Source organism: Rhinopithecus roxellana, chromosome 2 (genome assembly GCF_007565055.1).
Source record: "Rhinopithecus roxellana isolate Shanxi Qingling chromosome 2, ASM756505v1, whole genome shotgun sequence".
Lineage (NCBI taxonomy): Eukaryota > Metazoa > Chordata > Mammalia > Primates > Cercopithecidae > Rhinopithecus > Rhinopithecus roxellana.
Window position 1 is genome coordinate 95,802,173 of NC_044550.1, and position 20,913 is coordinate 95,823,085.

A 20,913-nucleotide genomic window follows, 5' to 3' on the forward strand; every position below is an offset into this window, starting at 1 on the left:
GGTAGAGAGAAAAAAATTGGGGGGTGGGGGGCAGGAGCGGGGAGGATCATTTTCTTATAAATTTTATTTCTCCAAAGATAAGGTAAAACTCAAATCATAACATACATAAAAGGTATAGTTATATACCTTTTGAAAAACTGATCAGTAAGTAATAATTTTATTAAACAATTGTTGAATAAAAGAGGAGAAGGTGTGGTGCTATAAGATTCTTTGCTAAATGGAGTTTTTATATTAAAATTACAGATACAAATATTAGGTGATTTTTATTAATTGAATCCCTGCTATGTGCTTCCTTTTAATATAATAACTTGACATTAAGAAACTTCTGTCCTTAAGAAACTCAAGAATACATTAGTGACTCTATCTTAATCATTTTAATGTTTCTATAAAGGGAGAATATCTGACTTTTATGTTTTTACTGAGTTTGAGAAGTATTTGGGGGATTCTGATTCTCATAAGGGTCTTTGACTTCCAGTTTTCCTTCTCCTAAGAGCAATGACACAGCAGATTGAAGATTAATGATGGTCTGGAGGGAGCTGGGATATGCCGATTGTATTCAATGTCATTGAAGAAATGTGCTTTGAGTATCCACCATGTACCAGGCGTGGTGCCAATGCAGATAAAAATGCAAGAGAGGCCATTTCACAGAATCTATTTGTTGACTGTCAATGACACAAGAACATGTGTTTGGAGGCGCTTGGCTATTTTTGCTGGGATGGTCTTCATGGATGGACATTACTATTCTCTTTCTGTTTTAAATTCATAGACAAGAAAGGCCTGACCAACCCCTTCTTGGACTATTCCAATTTTGTCTCACATAATTTATTGGGGAAAATGAGTTCCATATGTTTAGTAAAGTTGTTCCAGAACTGCCTCCTTTCTGGCTCATGTTTAGTATTTTGGGATTTGGTGGTTGTGTTTATGGTCAACAAAAGCATGATCTTCATCACTTTTATGTCTTCTTTAAAACACACCTCTTCAGCTATTCTGTCTTTCAGATGTAAAAATCTTTGCCTTCTTACTTCATCATCATTTTCTCTTTAAACTTATGTGAGAGGGGTAGACAATCCTGAATACCACTAGGATTTACCCTAACCCTGTTTTTCATGGAAAAGAATATGTAAACTTCCATTAGGAAGTATATGAAAGAAACTTTCCTTTAAATAAAAATGTGTAAGTGTTTAGAATTGCCCTTGCAAAGTTCTAAATCGATCAGCCAGGGCTAATACATCACTTGAGGAGATGGGCTAGTGACATTCTCATGAACGATCACCTGTGATTACAGAGCTCCGGCTGGCCCAAGATTTTACTTTCCTGTGGGATTTGACACCACTGATCATTTTAGTTTCCTGCATCAGCCATGCACAGAAAGTCTTAATGGGACAGTATGCAAAATGCATTCTCATTACATTTGTTCTCTTTTTGTTATCAATAACCCAAGGTCATTTTAATATTTTTAATCATTTCTGTCTGAAGAGTATGCTTTTAGAGACACATGGCTTATCTTTCATAAAATACGATTCAGAACAAGAAGTTAAGTTTTGAGATATTTAGACAAGGATGGACTTAGGCAATTGTGGAGGCTTTCACACTTCTTTGTCAGCAGGTTTCGCATCCATTTTTCCTTCCCACTCCCTCCTTTGAAACCTTTATTTCAAGCCAACAATAGAGTTTTATGTATGAATTTTAACAATTATTTTTCCATTTAACATATTTTAATTTTTTGATGTTACTTTCTATTTTTTGCTATCATTTAAGCAGTTTTATTCTATTCAATAAACGTGCCCTCATTTAATCCTGTGAGGTTGGACATTACTTTTCACTGTTCACTTCGATAATAGCATTGAAATGAACATTCCTGTAGTGAAAACTTTCAAGATATTCATGATAATTTCCTTAGGTCAAATTCTTGGATATGAAATTATTACATCAAAAATAGGCACATCATTAAGTCTTCTTATACAAGTTATGAAGCATTATGATGTGAGAATGTACATTTTCTCTCACCCTCTGCAAAATTAGATATTATAATAATCTGCTTGAATATGATGTATTGAAGTCTCATTGATTATATCCATATTTCTTTGATTATTGTAAGTTTGGAATTTTTAATAGATTTTTGGTTTCTAGTGTTTTATCTTGAAAAATACCCAATACGGTGATAAATCAGGGCCTGAAGTGTCATAATTTATAAGCTTACTTGCTGGTGTCCAAAGAATAGCTTTTTTCAGTACATAGAGTTATAAGGATGTAAAATGTTCAAATAAATGCTTTCTAGGAGCACACTAATTCCTATCTCGCTCCCAGGGTGAGATTGATTGATATGCTGAAGTTAATATCAATGTAAATGCATCTGTTTAAACCCATGCCTTGATGTCTTTGGATTTTCTTTTTGCATTTGATGTCAAATGAATATATTCCTTAATTATTGATGAATAGTGACTGAGGTGGCTAAAGTTAAGGTAGAAATCAATCATTTGATGTTCATTGGGCACACTGGATAGTTGGATGTATATTAGACCTCTCCCAGCAGGCAATGACAGTGGACCATATCCAAGAGTCTAGAGCCATAAAGTGAATTCTTTTCAGCATTTCATAGATAAACCATGCAGTGTACTCAGAAAAACACGGGCTAATCTTTCTTTCCTTTATCTCTCTCTGGTGTCACTTTATCTCCAGCTCTTTCATTTCTACTCTTTTCCTCTTACTTTATCAATTTTTTTTCTCCTCAATCATACTTCCTTCCTCTGCTATTGTATAATGTGTTTCGAAAAGAGTGGATTTTAAACGTTCTCATCACAAAGAAATGATAAATATGTGAGGTCATGTGGAGTGTGATCATTCTACAATGTATAGATGTACCAAAACATCACATTGTACCCTATAAGTATATACAATTATTTGTTGTCAATTAAAAATAAAAGATAATAAAAATAAGTATTCATTAATCTTTCCTCCACATTTTGTTTTGTTTTGTTTTTTTCCTATCTTAATTTATAGACAAGATCACACCAAATCACTTCTACAGGGAAGGGGTGTGATAAGAAAGAAGTCTCCTGCTGGCTTTGATTTTCTTTTCTTTTCTTTTTTTTTTTTTACTTTTTTAAAAAATTATTATGCTTTAAGTTCTAGGGTACATGTGCACAACGTGCAGGTTTGTTACATATGTATACTTGTGCCACGTTGGTGTGCTGCACCCATCACCTCGTCAGCACCCATCAACTCATCGTTTACATCAGGTATAACTCCCAATGCCATCCCTCCCTCCTCCCCCCTCCCCATAATAGGCCCTGGTGTGTGATGTTCCCCTTCCCAAGTCCAAGTGGTCTCATTGTTCAATTCCCACCTATGAGTGAGAACATGCGGTGTTTGGTTTTCTGTTCTTGCAATAGTTTGCTGAGAATGATGGTTTCTAGCTGCATCCATGTCCCTACAAAGGACACAAACTCATCCCTTTTTATGGGTGCATAGTATTCCATGGTGTATATGCTGGCTTTGATTTTCAAAGAGTAGAAGAGTTGCTGCATACCCTTACCAACATTTGGTGTTGTTTTACCAATCTTGTGGGTGTGAAATGAGATATTTTTATTTTTAATTGTATTTATTTGATTATAAGTGAAGTTGAGTCATAGGAGTTGTTTACATAGTCTAGATATTTTATTAATCCTTTCTTAGTTACTATTATACACTGCACATTTGTGTTAAGGACAAATCTTGCTTAAATCTGAGAACAAAGTAGATGATAAAGAGAAAAGCATATATGACAATAGCATGAAGTGTGTTCACATACTATATACATATATATATCCAGTGCATAGGTAAAGATTAAATAATTATAATAAACTGAACAACCATATGCCCATCACTGAGTCTAAGAAATAAAATAATTCTGGTAATTTGAAAATTATTAAATTGTCCTCCCCCTCAATTGCTCTCAAAGGAATAATTTTCTGTAAATGATTCCCATAGTTTTCTTCATATCGTAATGAACATGTATGTGTGTATTCCCAAATACAGTGCTTGGTTATGCCAATTTTTGAATATGCCTCACTTCACCCAATGGACTCTGTATTCAAATTTTCTGGGCTTGAGATCCCACTTCATCACCTCGGTGGGAAGCTCTATCAACTTGGGAAAGTTACTTCATCTGTTCAGTCATAATTTCCTCATCTGCAAAATGCTAACAGTAATTGTACACGACTCATAGCATTCTTGTGGGATTAAATTATATATATGGCACTTAGCCAAGAGTTTGGTAATAGTAAGCAATTTACATATTCACTGTTATCATTATCATTACTATTATGATTATATTCTTCAGTGACTCATGCCTCATATTATGGTGATGTATGTGACTACAGTTTGTCACTGCCATATAATATTTCACTATATGTATATGCCATAATTGATGTATTCATTTTAATGCTGATGGGCATTTGGACTGTTTCCAGAATTTGGCTATTATAAATATTACTGGTAAGAATATTTTTGTACAGGTCTTGTTGCACAAGGATAAGAGTTGCTCTAAGATTTTAGGTTATATGCCCAAGAGTAGACCTGCTGCGTCACAATATGTGCACGTTCATCTTTACTAGGTAGTGCCAAATAATGTTCTAAAGCAATTATACCAATTTATCTCCCCACTGGCATGTAGAAAAGTTGCTCCATAGTTTTACCAACACTTGATGTTGTCTTACTAATCTTTTTGAAATGGTTACCTTGTCTGGGGTATATACCCTGGAGTTTGCTGTCTCGTGCTGAGAAAGAATTTAGGACATGGACACATGTGGGTGGGTTAAGGAGTGGAAAGTTTAATAGACAGAAGAAAAGAGAGAGGAGAGCAACCCTTTGCAATAGAGAGAGAGAGAGAGAGAGAGAGAGAGAGAGAGAGGTTGGAAAAATGGGGAAGGTGGCAGACCACTGAAGGCAGTGTCTGATTTATGTACATTGGTGCCATCAAGTATGACATTTACATGGCATGTGGGGAAGGCTGGTTGCCTCATCCTAATCTTATTATGCAAATGGGCTTTCCAGTTGATCAGGCCATCTTGTCTGCTCTTTACTCTACAGGTGGCTGACAAAGAGAAGGGAAGATAGAGACTCCATCTTGAATATGTCTAGTCCCTAGTTCCTGTCAGCACTTACCTGTGCAAGCTCCCAGCTTGCTTATCAATGTTGCTCGACTTTACAGGCTGCTCTTTGTTAGAAAATGATTTGGGGCTGTTTTTCATTAAGGGAAAAGCCTTACCGAGGACTCCCATGCCCTTACTATATGCCTAAGTGATTTCTTCTTAACTCCTATATCATTTTGGCGTGAAATGTGATCTCTTTTTTATTTTAATCTTATTTCTTTGATTATAAGTCAGGTTGATTTATAGGAGCTGTTTACATAGTCTAGATATTAATCCTTTCTTAGTTACTGTTACAAACTGCATGTTCATGTCTCCCTAAAATTTATGTGTTGAAGCCCTAGCTGCCAGTGGGATGGTATTCGGAAGTGGGGACTAGGTGTGGGTGAGACCATGAGAGTCAAGCCCCCATGATGGATTAGTGTCTTTATAGGAAGAGAAAGAGACTAGAGCACATTCTTTTCATCATGTGCGATACAAGAGTAAGAATAAGGTGTCTGTTTGAAAACCAAGATGGGGACCCCCATTGGAGACTGGATCTGCTGGCACCTTGCTCTTGGGCATCGCAGCGTCTGCAACTGCGTGAAATCAATGTTTGTGGATGAGGCCACTCATTCTACGGTGTTCTACTGTAGTAGCCCACACTGACTAAGACAGTTACTTATGTTGCAGTTGTTCTTTCCTCCTTTGTGGCTTGTTTTTAAACTGTCAGTGGTAACTTTGGATGAACAGAAGGTCTTAATTTCAATGTGGTTGAATTTATCAAATATTTCCCTTATGGTGAGTGTCATGGCTAATTTTATATGTCAATGTGAGGGTCACAAAGTGCCCAGACATTTGGTAAAGTATTCCGGGTGTGTCTGTGAGGGTGTTTCTGGATGAGGTTAGCATTTGAATTGGAAGATCAGCAAAACAACTGTCCTCCCTAATGTGGATGGGACTCACCCAGTCAGTTGATTGAGAGCCTGAATTGAACTAAAAGGCTGATCCTCCCTTGAATAAGACAGAATTCCTCCAGCCTACCTGCCATGAGCTGGGACATTGGCTCTTTCCTTCCCTGGACTTGAACTGAAACATGAGCTCTTTCTGAGTTCTAAGCCTGCTGGAATTTGGACTGAGACTACACCATTAGCTCTTCTGAGACTTCAGTGTGTAGATTGCAGATATTGGGATATTTCAGTTTCCATAATTGTGTGAGGCAATTCCTTATATCATTTTCCATATATACATATATTCTATTGCTTCTGTTTCTCTGGAGAATCCTAACAGTTAGCCTTTGTTTGGTCTTCTTTAGGAAATCATTTACTCTCCTAGGGTACTACAGATAGTTTTCTATATTACCTTCTAAAAGTTTTATAGTTTTACCTTTCAAATAAAAGATTTTAGTCTACCATAAATTAACTTTTGTACATGTTGGGAAGTATAGGTTAAATTTTATTCTTTTCTCTGTAATAACCAATTAATCTAGAACTTTTATTGAACGTTCCATCCTTTCTACACTAATCTGAAGTGTATGATCTTCCATAAATTAAGTATATTTCTCTTTATGGGACTGTTTCTGCTTTCCATATTCCTTTAACCTGGTCTGTTTGCCTATCCTTGAACTATCTTAATTATTACAGTTTTATAACAGAACTTGATATCTAGCTGGGCAAATCCACCTACCTTCTTGTTATTTAACAAGTGTTTTGGCTTTTCCTGTTCCTCTACTATTCGAGATAAATTTTAGAATCACCTCGCTTAACTTGCTGGAAAACTCTCTTGAGGTTTTAATCAGTATCACATGAAATCTACAGATGAATTTAGGTAAAATTTATTTTATTCGAATATTGAATCTTCTTATTAAAAAATGTTGTATTGCTCCCTATCTATTGATTTAGGTTTTCTTTAATATCTTTCAACAACATTTTCTAATTTTCTTTATAATGGGCATATGTGTGCTTTGTTAGGTTTGTTCTCAGGTACTTAATACTTTTTCTTGCAGTTGTAAATTATATCATTAAAAATTGTATTTTCTAACCAATGTTTGCTAGTATATTAAAACCAGTTATATTTTCAATACAATTTTCTATCCTAAAATCTTGGTACACTTAAAACAATTCTAATAATCTATTAAATATTACTTTGTCTTCTTCCATACCATCTCCAAATAAAGGCAGTATTTTCTTCAGATTTTTAAGAACTTTTTCTTGCCTTACTGTACTGGTTGACACTCCAGTAAAATGATGAATAGGAATGGTGAGAGCTGGCATCCTTATCTTTACCTGACCTTAAAGGAAATGTTTTCAGCTTTTCACCATGGATTTTAGGATTTTTGGAGCTTTTTTTATTAGGAAAATATTCTTCTATCTTGGTATAGCACATTCAAAAGGACTGAAAGTTCTTTGACAGTCCTCCCACAAAGAGATGGGGTCGGTTTCTCCTACCCTCGAATCTGGGTTGGTCTGTGACTGATCAACAGAGCACAAGAAAGGTGACCCAAAGCTGGTTCTGGGCTTTGCCTTTAAGAAGGCTGGAAAACTTCCCCCCAGGTCCCTTGGAGTTTTGACCTTCCATGTAGAAATCCACATATCCTGCTTGAAAGACCAAATGAGAGAGAAGAGAGCTCCAGCTGAGTCCAGCCTCCAGGTCATTTCTGCCAAGCGAGTAAAGCTGTCTTGTATCCTCTGGCTCTGCTCACTGGCATCACCAGCTGAAAACCACTGAGTGACTCCAGTCAATGCTGCATGGAGTAGAAGAGTCATACAGTTGAGTTCTGTCTGAATTCCTGATGTACAAAAATGTGAGATGTAATGAAATGGTTGTTTATTAAGCCGTCAATTTTTTGGGGAGTTTATATAGCAGTAAAAAGCTGGCTGAGAAATTGATAATGGGAAGGGCGTATCCCCATAAAAAGAAGTTAAAGCGTGGCCTTTGCGTGTAGGTGGTAAGTAAAAGCAGGAAAAAGCCTCCATGAAACTGTAAAACTGGAAAGGCCTCAAAGAGATTATTGTGAGGACTTGAAGGACAGTGAGAAAAATATGAGAAGCTAGGGGTCTTATTTTGTAATGGTGGAAAGTTGGGTAACATTGTTACCTGCCACAGGATGGAAGTAGAAGGAGTTCCCAATGAAGTCCTAGATCTTTTTGGGGAGATTTGCATGAAAAATATAAAAAGTGGCAACTTGGGGTTTTATTTGCCACTGATGAAGTAGGAGAAGAGGGAGGTAAACCAAAGAATGAACTGTTCATATTCTAAAGTTTTTTGGGTGTGTCTCATAGACCCTCTCTGATAAACAATAGGATTTTTAATTGTCTTGACAGCATTGACCCAAGATAGAGAGTAGCATGTCTCAAAAAGATCATGAGTGCTCTTTTATCTGATAGGTGAATCCCAATGACATTCATAGAAAATCCACAAAGTTTTTAATGGAGATTATATTGATGGAACTGACAAAGAGTACTAGAAGAGACAGAGCTAGTGCAAAGTAAAAACAGACCTTTGGTTCCCCAACTTTCTACGTGCAGGAAGCAGACTCTGAGTCTGCTTCTTAAATTGCAAACTCAGGCCATTTCTTATGGAAAAGAAAGGATGACTCAGAGGGCAGAACCCAGCACTTAGCTCAGAGGACAGAGCCAAAGGAAACATTCTGAAGGGGAAGGGTTGATGGGAGTGGTGAATAACTGGTCCTTTTAGTTTGCAGGTCTTTAGGTCCAGAGGAACTATATTGAAAAAATGTACTGAAGAAGTCTCATCTATTGATTCAGTTCTATCATTGTGTTATTTATTCCTATTTGTTTGCTTTGTTTTTTGCCTCTGTTTGTCTTTGGCTGTTTATCATCTTCATTATTCTGTTTGGATCACCTTGTGAATGCTTTAATATAGATATTTTAAATTTAATTTAGGTCTATTATTTCCATTTGTTTACTTTTTATATTTTCTACTTTTTTACTGAGATTTCCTTTATTTTATTTCATTGTGAGTATATTTTCTTTTTTTTAGTTTTTATTTTTATTTCAATAGTTTTTGGGATAAAGGTGGTTTCGGTTACATGGAAAAGTGTTTTAGTGGTGATTTCTGGGATTTTGGTGCACTCAACACCTGAGCAGTGTACACTATACCCAATATGGAGTCTTTTATCCCTCACCTCTCTTTCCCCCCAAGTACGCAAAGTCACTTGTATCACTCTTATGCGTTTGCATCCTCATAGCTTAGTTTCCACTTATAAATGAGAACATACGAAATTTTGTTTTCCATTCCTGAATTACTTCACCTAGAATAATGGCCTCTAGCTCCTTTCAAGTTGCTTCAAAAGACTTTATTTCATTCCTTTTTAATGGCTGAGTAGTATTCCATAGTGTATATAAACCACATTTCTTTATTCACTTGTTGGTTGATGAGCACTTAGGTTGGTTCCATACTTTTGCAATTGTGAATTGCGCTGCTATAAACATGTGTGTGCATGTGCTTTTTTCATATAATGACTTCTTTTCTTCTGGGTGGATACCCAGTAGTGGGATTCCTGGATCAGATGGTAGACCTTCTTTTAGCTCTTTAAGGAAAATCTCCGCACTGCTTTCCATAGTGCTAGTACCAGTTTACATTCCCACCAGCAGTGTAAAAGTGTTGCCTTTTCACCACACCCATGCCAACATCTATTGTTTTTAAATTTAATTATGGCTATCCTTACAGGAAAAAGCTGGTATCTCATTGTGGTTTTGATTTGCATTTCCCTGATCACTAGTGAGGTTGAGCTTTTTTTCATATGTTTGCTGGTTGTTTGTATGTCTTCTTTTGAGAATTGTCTATTCATGTCCTTAACCCACTTTTTGATGGGATTGTTTGCTTTTTTTCTTGCTGATTTGTTTGAGTTTCTTATAGATTCTGGATATTAGTTCTTTGTTGGTTGCATAGTTTGTGAATATTTTGTCCCATCCTTGGGTTGTCTGTTTACTTTGCTGATTATTATTATTATTTTTTTGCTGTGCAGAAGCTTTTTCGTTTAATTGGGTCATTATGAGTACATTTTCTTTTGCCTCATTGAGATAGTTATGGTAGTTGCTTAAAACACTTGTTTATTAAATCCTACATTTGTATCTTATGTCTCAGAATTGGTCCCCATTGATTGCCTTTTCCCTTGATACTGAGTCACATTTTACTGTTTTTGAAATAATATTTTGAATAATTTTGGATTATATCCTGGAAAATTTGAATATTATGAAGTGAAGATTGTTAATTTTTTTGTCATGTTCCTTTAAAGAAGAGAGTAAATATATATATTTTTGGTAGGCAATTAATTTGTTCAGACTAAAATTGCATACTGTGTTATTTGGAAGAAGCTAAAATATCATTTTAATTTTTTCCCCTCTTAGCTGGAATGTTCACAGTCTTCCCTACACACACGGTACGGGGGTAGACAGATACTTGAACAGAAAGTTTATACACAGAATTTGGAATTCATAATCCTTGGCTTTCATCTTTTCTGTCTTTCTACATTATTTTTCAGTGACTTTGTTTCCCTTCACTCTTTTTTCTGGATCTTCCTGTTGTATATAATGCAGGATTTCATCATTTTAGCTGCCCAGTGACTATAGCTTTCCACAGGCTGAAGGAAAAATACATCAGTAATCCCACTCGATTCTGATCCCTTCTATCCTCCAGAATATTCTTGCTTCTGTTTATTCTCCAAATACTTCAGGTCATTGGTTTGTTTGTTTGTTTGTTTGTTTGTTTTTGACAGAGTCTTGCTCTGTGGCCCAGGGTGGAGTGCAGTGGTGCAATCTCAGCTTTCTGAAGCCTCTGCCTGTTGGGTTCAAACAATTCTAGTGCCTCAGCCTCCCGAGTAGCTGGGACTACAGGTATGTGCCACCATACCCGGCTAATTTTTGTATTTTTAGTAGAGATGGGATTTCACCATGTTGACCAGGCTGGTCTCAATTGCTGGCCTCACATGATCTGCCCGCCTCAGTCTCCTAAAGTGCTGGGATTACAGAAGTGAGCCACCACGCCCAGCCAGGTCGTTGAGTATTATATTTTGTCCAGGATATATAAGTGCTATCTGCAGGAGGTCAATTTGTTAACAGTTTATTCAGTTATACTAGAAGCAGAACTCCCCAAAGTACTTTTTTTCTACTGATTAATCAATGTAGTTGCCAATTTTAATTTTAATTACTCTCTTCTTTTCTTCATTTCTAGAAATTCTAGTTGGTTCAATTTTTTGAATCTGCTTTTTCCTTGGTAGTATTTTTAAAGTTTCATTTTTTTTTCAAAAAATGTTGTTTAAAATATTTTATAATTTATCAACAATTCTTTAAATATAATCAAATATGAAGAATGATTAATAAGAAATTAAGTACAAGCATAAACCAAGTTATGGAAAAAGGCAATATTGTTAATGAGAATTGAAAATTCCCCAAAGAGATTTCATGGAACAAAATTCCTGCACTATTTACTGACTTTAGTTTCCTGGAGAGCTTGCAAAAATATCTCCTGGGGAAATTAGTGAACAAGGCTTTGGGAATAGGGCCTACCAAAATTGGGGCATTTGGTAGGGATGCGGTATGAGTCAGGTGTTGTTCATCCAGCAAGAATATAGTTAAGGGACTGGGCTGCTCTGAAGTTTCTCTTTTAAGTTCACATTGGTCAACCTTCAGCTCTTAGAAGTAGCTCAAAGTAGAATATTTCTATGGGATGAAATAAGTGTGGTCAGCTGAATCAACATCTCACTATAAAGAGGAGCATAAAACTTTCATCAGGACATGGTCTGGGCAAGTCATAGGCAGATAAAAATTGGGCAGGCTCACCTAATTATTGTCCATTTAAAGAAGGTTCAACAAGAGGCCATCTTGTTGATGGCAACCCTCAACATTTCTGTCTTTTGAAGTCAATGAGGACAGATCACCTCTGGAGTGGTGCATGGTTTTTATCCTGGCAATCTCCTCCACCTCTTATTCTCGTCTGGTTTCTGGAAGATTGCTTCAGTTTTAGCTTCCAAACCTTCTACTGATTTTTAAAAATGTCTATCATGTTACATTATCTAACAGCTCTCTTTTTTATCTCTGAATGACACTTTTTATAATATCTCTTTTGTTAGCATTCAGAGAATATTAATGGTAGGTTTCTGTCTTTGACATTTTATTCTCCTTGCATGGTCTCTATTTATCTTAATCGTCTTTTTCTGTTTGGTTGTTTATTTGCTTATTTGTTGTGGTCTCTGTCATTTGTATCAGAAGATTAGCATGCCTTTCTCTGCCCTCCCCTACTCGAACACCATACTTGCCAATTTCTCTCTTTAGCTTTTCCAGCCAATATCCGCAGATTTCTATTCATATGTGCCCTTTAGATGAGGCTTTTCCAGATGGCCCTTTGTAAAATGTTCACTCCTCCTCCCCTACTGCATCAGCCTGCACTCCCCACTCCTCCTCTTTGTTTTTCTCCGTTTTATTTACCCCATTGAATACATTCCATATTTTATTATTTGTTTGTTAATTGCTCATCTCTTTCATTAGAATTTAAGCTCAGTGAGGGCAGTAGTCAAGCAGAAAGTCTATGCTTTATTGATTTTTATGTTCCCATAACCTAGAAGAGTACCTGAAACATAATAGGAACTCCCTAAATATTTGTTGAATTCTGTCAGACACTGTGCTAAAGACTTGACATATATTTTATCACTTAATTTTCTTAAAGTGCTTTATTTATTTATTCAATTAAAATTAATTATTGTTATACCCATCTCTCATCCAGAAAATGTGAGCATTGGACATACTAAATAATTTATCTAAAGTCAATAAACCAGTAGAATAATATATTTGAATATATCTTACATCAGAGAGTTATTACTAAATATTTGATATATTGTCATCTCATGGAAATAAACTTTTATAATGGTTAATTTATAAAGCTGAGTGTTTCTGTTTTACAGGTGCTCACTCAGGTTCATTGGAATGGGAAGATCTCTAAAAGTTATGCATAGTCTATATTCAGAAACTATCAAATGGGTTGACGAATACAGCTTGCCAGAGAAGGACCTGAAATATAACCAGAGAAACACAAAATATAAGAGCTGGAGAAAGTCTAAGGGATCTTCCAGTCTAATTCCCATTGCAAGTTTTTAAGTTTGTCCTCACATAGGGAGGGTTTACTGGTATAGCACAAGTTCTGCTAGGATGTTGAATTTCTATGCAGGATGTAAAATGGAGTAAACAATATGAAGAGTAAGCTTTTGAGAAAAGTAATAGATTGTGATAATGATTAAGAGAAACAGAAAAATGGAGGCAGGTGGATCACTTGAGGTCAGGAGTTTGAAATCAGTGTGGCCAACATGGTGAAACCCCATCTCTACTAAAAATACAACTATTTAGCTGGGTGTGGTGGCATGGGCTTGTAGTCTCAGCTATTTGGGAGAATTGCTTTAACTCCGAAGGCAAAGATTGCAGTGAGCCAAGATCACACCACTGCATTCCAGCACTCCAGCCTGGGCGACAGAGCTATCTCAAAAAAAAAAAAAAAAAAAAAGAAACACAAAAATGTTCCCATACCAGTGGTGGAGTAGTAGCAGAGTATAGTAAATGCCAAAGGCAAATAAAGTATTATTGATGCTGAAAGGAGCATAATATCACTTCTGGTAGGAGTGATTAGAAAAGGCACAATGACAGTTAATTCACAAAAGAAATAAACATGTCAAACACACATATAGAAAGATTTTTGAACATTAAAAATGAGTTAAAATGAGATGCCATTTTTCATCTATCAAAATGTCAGCTATTTTAATAGATAAAGAAAGCAATGTGTTGATGAGAGCATAGAGGATAGAGGAATATACATCCTCATTCATGGTTGTTGGAGTTTAAATTGTCATGACTTCTCAGAAAGAAAGTTTGACATCCAAAACTTAAAAAAAAACTTTCGTCTTTTAGCCTCATAATTTCACTTCTAAGAATTCATTCTAAGGAAGAAGCTGAGATGTGGGCAAACATTTGCATATATGGATGTTTATCATGGGATTATATGTAATAGCAAAATGTTCAAAATAACCAAGATGGCGGACTGAATAAATAAATTATGGTGCATACATAAGATAGAAGAAGATTTAGTCATTAAAAGTTTAGATGATTACAAACATGTTTGTTATAACCCAATATATGCATTTTTGAAGAACCTGTGTTCAACAATATCTTCCACTAAAATAAGAGACCTTAGGAAAAAAATTGCAGTAGGGCAGACTATTTAAAATGTATTGCAGTGGCCAGAGTCAAGTCATGAATATGGAAACTACATCAATTATATTTCAGAAGGAAATTAATATAAGAAATTGATTAAACAAGTATTGGAGTACTTGTACGTTTTACTGAAAAAGTAAAAAAGAAACACTGAGATAATCCAAATGGAGTAACAAAAGAACATTGTTCCCAACCTAGGTTTTGGGGGAAAAGGAACAAAAATGGGGTTATTAGAAACTAGAAGGGACCAAATGAAGTGCTTGGAGATGTCTCATAGAACATGGTTTTAGACCTTTGAGGGGACATAATGAGGTTGTTTCTGGGATTGCCAAAAACTACAGACTGAAACCGACCACTCTTAGCAGAGGGAAGGGCTGTTGCTGAAGCAGTGCTGATAGGAACAGCATAACCAGGAAGGAATGACCCTTCTCTTCTCCAGTCTTTCCACCTCCCCTTATGCCCAACACTGACAGAACCTCCAAGGAAGCCGGTGGTCAAGAAGAAACATGGTTAGCCGAGTTTCAGCCCCAACATCATAAAGCAGAGTCCAGAGGGCAGTGTGGTAGGTAGAATTCTAAGACGACCTTAGAGATTTTCACTTCCTGGGGTACCTGCCTTGTAGACAACTGCTACCCTTGAGTGTGGGCGGAACCTGTGAATATGATGGGACAGTCACTTCTTTAATTAGGTTACATAATACAGCAAATAGTGCTGGGATAGTCACTCCAGTAGTTATGTCACAATTATCTAAGACTCAGTCACAGCCAACAGGAGAGGGACTGGAAGTCAGCGAGGCACTCTCCTGTTGACCTGGAAGAAAGCAAGTAACAATGTTGCAAACTGCCTAAAGGGGCCACATAGCAGGGAACTGCAGGCAGCCTACAGGAGCTGAGTGGTCCCTGCCTAAAAAATTAGAGAAAAAATTAGAGACCTCAGTTCTACAGCTGCCACCTGCCAACAACATGAATGAACTCTGAAGACTCTTGAGCTCCAAATAAGAACCACAGTATTCTTATACCAAGATTGCAGCCCTGTGAGATCCTGAGCAGAGGATTCACCTACGCCCTGTCCAAACTCCTGATCCATGGAAAATGTGAAATAATCAAAGGATGACATTTTACGCCACAGAATTTGTGGTCATTTGTTACATAGCATTAGGAAAGCAATGCAGGCCAGTTTGGAGCTGAAAGACAATAGCTTAATAAACCTGCATACCTATTCAATTTGTAACCATAGAACCAAAAAAATTGGTGTCTCAAACAACCTGAACAGAGAGGTCAATTCAGTGTGGCTGGAAAGTGCTATAGGGATATTCAAAATGCAAAAACCAGTGGAGTGTAAATGTGAATTGTGGGTGCCAACATGTTAGAGATAGAAGTGGAGTTCAAGGGAGTAGATTTGCTGTATAGGTGGACCCAGGAGGAAGAATAAATCTGCCTCAAATGTGGAGGGCAAAGATAGGGTGAGCCTCTTTGGGGAGGAACTTTGCATATAGTTATCTCATTTTCAGTTTTCTTAAAGTAGAGCTGTAAAAGGCTTTGAGTACTAGCAGAGCTGAGGGATCCAACTGAAGATTATCCAGCCTACTAGAAAAAATGGTGTCTAAATCACTGTTTATAAATGATGTCCAAGTAACCAACCTCATTGCCCAATTTACAAAGTGCTTATGAGCTGATCAGTGCTATAGGATGAAGGGAAGAGGAGCAGGAGGAGGAGGACAGGAAGGCTTCAGATCATTATGCTGCTGTGACAACTGTGATAGAAGAGAAGGAAGGAAAGAGACTTGGGTAGGCGGAGTTTCATACTGCATTGAGGCTCTGAGAAAGTCTTGACTAGGCTGTTGGCAAGCAAAAGTTGTCAGAGGAGTCTTGAATTGAGTAGTGCCCCAGTGCTCAATCACTGCTCTCCACTCCACCTGTGGAGAGCATGGCCTCAGGTGCATATTCCTGCAGATTGGAAGGGGTGGCACCTGGAAGTTGCTTGCCCAAGTGCCTCTATCATAGCAGGTAGGGAGATCAGAGCAGAGGATCTCTGTCGCTAACACAAATACCATTTCTATCTTTGTGAAAATAACTTAACATCAATTTCCTATAAAAGGGAAGGGGAGCTGAGCAACCACAATTCCTGAAACTAATGCCCGTAATTTGAGACAAAGGATCATATAGAAAAGAAATATAGCACTGACTTTGATTGGTGGAATTTTCTGGAAAGAAGAGCAGGTAGATTCCATATTGATGATTCAAACCATGCAGTGGGAGCAACAGAACAGGAATCCTAATCCTCCTGATAAAAGCAAATTAAAAATTAGAGCCAAGAGTAAATGTATGTTTTTCATTAGGTCAAATAAATAGAAATGCTTTTGATACTGCTTGGGTCTCTACCAAGCTGAAGCAGAAGAGCATGCTGATACAGTACATTTTCATCACCAAGCTAAAATGCAATTTCCCTGAGCCAGAAATTATAGTCCTTTCTGACCTTAAGAAGAAAGACATAACACTTTTTAGATTGGTGAACTAGTCGGAGGAAAATTAAGCAATGATTGAGAATAGCTATGGTGTAGAGTGAGTTATTATAAATCTCCAAAATGGAAATAATTACCATTTCTCAAATTTTACCTTTATCAAAATAATTTTCCATGCAGTCTCTAACCTTGCAAAGTGCTTGAAAATGTCTGTTTTTTTCTCATAACTTCAAATGGACTTTCCCCTTAGTTATCCTAATCTACGGTGTTTATTCAGTAAGTGACTTTAGTTGATGTGTGGGTGCATGCATACGCAGGGGTGTGTGTAGGTCAGCCCGTCAAATTCATTGCAACAGTGTTATAAATTTTCTTTAATATTTTCCCTTATTCATACAATGCAGAAGTATACATCTAAAATGTTAAGACCTCCTTCCCAATCCCTACCTCCAGTACTTTTCAAGACATGAAGTTTAAAACTTAAACAAAACTGTTAAGGAAAATCTGGGTATAGTTTTACATCTTTAAATCTAATTCTATGTTTTTTATTTAGTTTGTAAAACAAAGGTAAAAACTTTAAAAATTATTATTATTCTAAAAGAATGCGTTACATTTTCACAAATCAATTGTTACCTGTATAGATGCCTTATTTCACACATTAATGTTATCCTTACCTGATTATACTGCAGTCTTGGAATCAACTATAAACCAAGGTACCCTAATTTATATGACAAAGTTATATAATGAGCTCATATGTTATATTCAAGAAATAGTGAAAAAGCCAGGGTGGTTGGATGGGATGAACAAGGGGGAGAGGAGTAGGAGGAGGTGATGTTGAGGAGGTAGTGAGGGTTAAATGCTGTAGGAATCTACAGGTCATGATAAGATACTGGCTTTTACTCTAAGATGCAAGGCCATGAAGGATTTTGAGTGGAGGAGTGACATGATCTGATTCACATTTTCCAGGATTTTCATGGGTTCCTTGTACAGAATATACTTTAGGGTGTCAAAGGCTGGAGCGGGGAGACCAATTACATTGTTACAATAATCCAGATGAGCCGCCATGGGGGCTTGGATCATGGTGGTAGCACTGAAGGTAGTGAAAAGTGGTTGGATTCTGGCCTCGCATTTTCCCCACCTCTTCAAATGGTGCTACTTTGTTCTTAATAGGAGCACAGCACTCGGCTGGGTGTGATCAGCTGCTAAATCTCCACACTGGCCTTCATGATTCTCTCTGAACATGTCTACGGTGTGAACAAATGACAAATGAAATTGTATGTGATTCTGGTCTGAATCGAAAGTCACCTAAGATTTAGAGCCTGAAAATCAATATTTGCAATTTTGAAAGATCTTTTAAATCAAGGTTCTTCTCACATTGATTTTGTTTCCTGAGACTTTGCTGAAGTTGCTTAAAGTTACAAGCATTTCTTTACACAAACAATAGTGAAGCAGAGAGCCAAATCATCAATGAACTCCCATTCACAATTGCTACAAAGAGAATAAAATACCTAGGAATACAGCTAACAAGGGATGTGAAGAATCCCTTCAAGGAGAACTACAAACCACTGCTCAAGGAAATAAGAGAGGGCACAAATACAAAAGCATTCCATGCTCATGGATAGGAAGAATCAATATCATGAAAATGGCCGTATTGCCCAAAATATTTTATATATTCAATGCTATTCCCATCAAACTACCTGTGACATTCTTCAAGAATTAGAAAAAAAAAAAACTATTTTTAAATTTCATATCAAAGAAGGACCCCATATAGCCAAGACAATCCTAAACAAAAAGAACAAAGCTGGAGGCATCATGCTACCTGACTTCAAACTATACTACAAGGTTACAGTAACCAAAACAGCATGGTACTGGTACCAAAACAGATATGTAGACCAACGGAGCAGAACAGAGACCTCAGAAATACCACCACACATCTATAACCATCTTGTCTTCAGCAAATCTGACAAAAACAAACAATGGAGAAAGGATCTCCTATTCGGTAAATGGTGCTGGGAAAACTGGCTAGCCATATTCAGAAAACTGAAACTGGACCCCTTCCTTATACCTGTTACAAAAATTAACTCAAGATGGATTAAAGACATAAATGTAAAACCCCAAACCATAAAAACTCAGGAAGAAAACTTAGGCAATACCATTCAGGATATAGGCATGGGCAAAGATTTCATAACAAAAAACTCCAAAACAATTGCAACAAAAGCCAAAATTGACAACTGGGTTCTAATTAAACTAAAGAGCTTCTTTGCTGCAAAAGAAACTATCATCAGAATGAACAGGCAACCTACAGAATAGGAGAAAATTTTTGCAACCTACCATCTGACAAAGGTCTGATATCCAGAATTTACAAGGAACTGAAACATATTTACAAGAAAAAACACAACCCCATCAAAAAGTGAGCGAAGGATATGAACAGACACTTCTCAAAAGAAGACATTTATGTGGCCAACAAACTTATGAAAAAAAGCTCAACATCACTGATCATCAGAGAAATGCAAATCAAAACCACAATGAGATATCATCATCTCACACCAGTCAGAATGGCGATTATTAAAAAGTCAGAAAATGATAAATGCTGGTGAGGTTGTGGAGAAATAAGAACGCTTTTACAGTGTTGGTGGGAATGCAAATTAGTTCAACCATTGTGGAAGACAGAATGGCAATTCCTCAAGGATCTAGGACCAGAAATACCATTTGACCCAGCAATCCCATTACTGGGTATATACCCAAAGGGATATAAATCGTTCTAGTATAAAGACACATGCATGTGTATGTTAATTGCAGCACTATTTACAATAGCAAAGACCTGGAACCAAACCAAATGACCATCAGTGATAGACTGGATAAAGAAAATGTGGTACGTATACACCATGGAATGCTATGCAGCCATAAAAAGAAATGAGCTCATGTCCTTTGCAGGGACATGAATGAATCTGGAGGCCGTCATCCTCAGCAAACTAACACCAGAACAGAAAACCAAACACCTCAGGATCTCACTCATAAGTGGGAGTTGAACATTGAGAACACATGGACCCAGAGAGTGGCACAACACACACCAGGGCCTATTGAGGGGTGGTGGGTGGAGGTGAGGGGAGGGAACTTAAGAGGATGTGTCAACAGGTGCAGCGAACCACCATGGCACACATATACCTATGTAACAAACCTGCACGTTCTGCACATGTAAAAAAAAAGATTCTTCTCCTGTCTTGTCCACTTTTTTTTTTGTCTGTTGCACTGCTCTAGTAGCTCAAAGACAGGAATAATCATTGTTTTACTTTTTTTTTTTAGAGTGAAATTTATTTATTTGGAATTCTTTCTTAAGAATATAGTTATTATCTAATTTTGGACACAATTTCTCAATTTTTTTAAATGAATCAATCTCTTTTAAAAAAATTATAGTAAAATAAACATAACAAAGTTCACCAACATAAGCATTCTTAAGTGTACGATTGAGTGGTGTTAAGTATATTCATAGTGTGAAATAAATCACCAGAACTTTTCCATTTTGTAAAAGTAAAACTCTATCCATTAAACAATCCCTCAGCAGTTTCCCTCCCCCACATTCCTGGCAACCACCATTCAACTTTCTGTTTTACGAGTTGACTGCTCTAGATACTTCATATAAAGGGAATCATACAGTTTTTGTCTTTTATGACTGGCTTATTTCACTAAGCATAATGTCCTTTTTAAGGACTAATAATAAATAATCTCTTTTTAAATGAAACTCTTTATGGAGTGAGCTAAACTAGAAGAGAAAATTGACTTAAATGGTATGAAAAGGTACCCCAAACTGAGGTAACTATTTAATAAAGATGTCACCACTGGCATATATCTTAGAAATGTGTGAAGGAAGTTTATGAATGCTATTTGGAAAGATGAGAGAGAGCATAAGGCTGTGAAGTTGGCTCTTGATACTTAAAGAACAAGTGGTCAGATGGCATTCAAAATTAGCTATGTGCATTCAAATTTTCCATTGCCCTTGCTTTCTAGGGTTCCACTGATATTCAGATTTATGAAAGATAATATTTAGGAAAGATCCAGGAAAGGCTCATCATTTTCATATATCAAGTATCCACATGAGAAGATTTCAAGTCAATAGACATTTGTTGCTTTT